Genomic DNA, 2,615 nt, shown 5'->3' on the forward strand with positions numbered 1-2,615 from the left:
CTTAAATTAGCTTAGGAAGTTAGTCAGCTTTATTATTTTTCTTTTAGTCTTAGTTAGATTTCCGTAATTGGTTTAGTTAGGATTTTCATAGTGTTTGTTCGCTTTTCGTCAATTTCGTTTTCATGCAAGAGTATTAGTTGACTTCTTTAATGTAATTATTTTATTGTTTCCTTTAAGTTCTTTTATCTTTATTTTCTTAATCTCATATTTTTGTTTCTTATATGCTTACTTTAATAGTTTTATTTAATTGTTTTATATATTTGCTATTGATTTTAATTATGCTTCCTTTAATCGCTTTGATTAGTTTAGTTTTAATTATGCATGAGTAGTTTAATTTTAGTGTTCATGGGGATCCATGATTAATATGAAGGGGGTAATTTATTATTGTTGTTTGTCAATGTTAGATTAATTTCCTATTGATTGATTTAATGATCTGCAACTAGATTAGCGCTGGTTTAATTGCATGATTTACGCAATATTGATTCGAGATTCGAGAGATGAGAATTAATATTAAGGCCTAGTTTCAATAGGCATTTTAATTTATAAATGGTTAAGTCAAGATTCGAGAGATGAGATTTAATACCGGTAAATTAACTCTGTGATTGTAATACGTAGCGAAATCCCTTTATGATCTGATTAATTGATACATTCATGAATTATTATTATGTTTTACCCTGGAATATTTTTTATTGGTGAACCTAAGCCCTAGGTCTCTTATTCATTGATTCTCTCTATTCTTACTCTTCCCTACTTTTACTCTTCGTACTTTAGTTTCCCCTCGATTGTAATATTTTGGTTACTTAATAATTTAGATTATAATAATTAATTAGGAATATAAAGACATGTTTCCCTGTGGTTTCGACTCGACTTCCCTATCTGCATTAGTTAGAGGATTTAGGAATTACTTTTGATTAGGTTATATGACTTTAGCCTGTCAAATTTGGCGTCGTTGCTGGGGAAACGGTTTTATTTTTATTTTTGATTAATTTTTAGTCTATATTATTATTATTATTATTATTATTATTATTATTATTATTATTATTATTATTATTATTATTATTATTATTATTATTATTATTATTATTATTATTATTATTTGTTTTTTTTTTTTCGTCTCATAGAACGTAAGTTCTTTAGGACAGTTTCTCATATTTATTTATCTAGTACAAATCAAGAATTAGAGATGACTGCACCACCACCACCTCCTCCTGTTCACAAGCTTAGCGATTATTCGCAGCCATCCCTGACAGATTTTCCACATCTTGCTCCCACACCTAATCTCGATGGAGTGCAATTCGAGATCAAGGCCCAGTTTATCACGATGATCGAAAGAAGCAATTTAGTGGAGCTAAGGGTGAAGACCCTAATCTTCACATTGCAGATTTCTGTCAGTATTGCAATACTATTAGGCAAGTTGGGGTAACACAAGACCAAATCAGGGAGTTTCGTTTTCCCTTTTCTTTATGTGGTAAAGCTAAATTGTGGTATAATGGATTGAATAGAACTGCACTTGGTATTACTGACTGAGAAACTCTTGCTTTGAATTTCTATAGTAAATATTACCCTGTAGAGAGGACAACTTTGTTAAGGAGTGCAATCCAAAATTTTGCCCAAGAAGGTGATGAAAGTTTATATGAAGCTTTGGAAAGATTTAAGGATTTGCAGAGAGAATGTCCCCATCATAAACTAGCACAGTGGCAGATAATCCCAGCCTTTTACAATGGGCTTGGATATAATTCAAGAATGATTTTGGACTCTGCAGCTAACGGAAGATTTATAAATTTAGATGAGAATATAGCGAGCAATGTTGTCGAAGAGATGACTATTCATAATTCCCAATATGGAAATCCTAGAGGGTTTGCAAGCAAGGGAAAACACCAAGTCGATTCTATATCCTTTTTACAGACGCAATAGACTTCTATTAGCTAGAAACTAGACAGTATTAATAATTCTAATTCATCTTCCGTTGCTAATGTTTCTGCTATTGGTACTAACTCTACAATATTTTGTGAAAATTGTGGTCTTGTAGGTCATTGGGCACATGACTGTAGGAGTTCAATTGAAAAGATTAATGTTTTTCAAACCTATAAGCAAATTAGTCCATACTCTAACACCTACAATATAGGGTTGAAAAATAACCAACATATGTCGTACAATAGTACGAATACGCTTAACCCTCCACCATAGGTACAACAACCACAACAGAGGTACTACCAACCTCCACATCAGAGACCACAACAGGTTGTTACTCCTCCATTTGATTCTAGCCTATCAAAAATCAAAATAGTGTTAGCCAATATGCAGAAGAAGATGTAGAGTAGAGATGCGCAAATTGACTCATTAATAGCACATAATAAAATAATAGATACTCAGATTGCGCAACTTTCCTCTACTCTGCAAACTCTCTAGTAGGGAGCCCTACCATCACAGCCTGTACAAACAACAGAATACGCAAATTCAATTACTCTGAGGAGTGGTTCACACTATGATGGGCCTCCTATGCAACAAAAATTGCTAATCTTGATTCTGTTAAACCAAACAATGTTGTTACTAGCCCTGCAGGGCTACATGGTAAAACTAACTTTTCTGATTATTCTTTGCAGGATAAACCCCAG

The 2,615-nt window shown here is 32.7% G+C and overlaps 1 non-coding gene across 1 annotated transcript; it reads right to left on the minus strand.

Annotated features, from left to right (window-relative positions):
* Positions 1-1,581: 1,581 nt before the first annotated feature.
* Positions 1,582-1,688, minus strand: LOC145629549 (small nucleolar RNA R71). The gene has a single exon (XR_014111715.1). It is a non-coding gene; the product is annotated as a small nucleolar RNA R71 (small nucleolar RNA).
* Positions 1,689-2,615: the final 927 nt, after the last annotated feature.

The sequence above is a fragment of the Chenopodium album genome, chromosome 4 (assembly GCF_948465745.1).
Source record: "Chenopodium album chromosome 4, dcCheAlbu1.1, whole genome shotgun sequence".
Taxonomy (NCBI): domain Eukaryota; kingdom Viridiplantae; phylum Streptophyta; class Magnoliopsida; order Caryophyllales; family Amaranthaceae; genus Chenopodium; species Chenopodium album.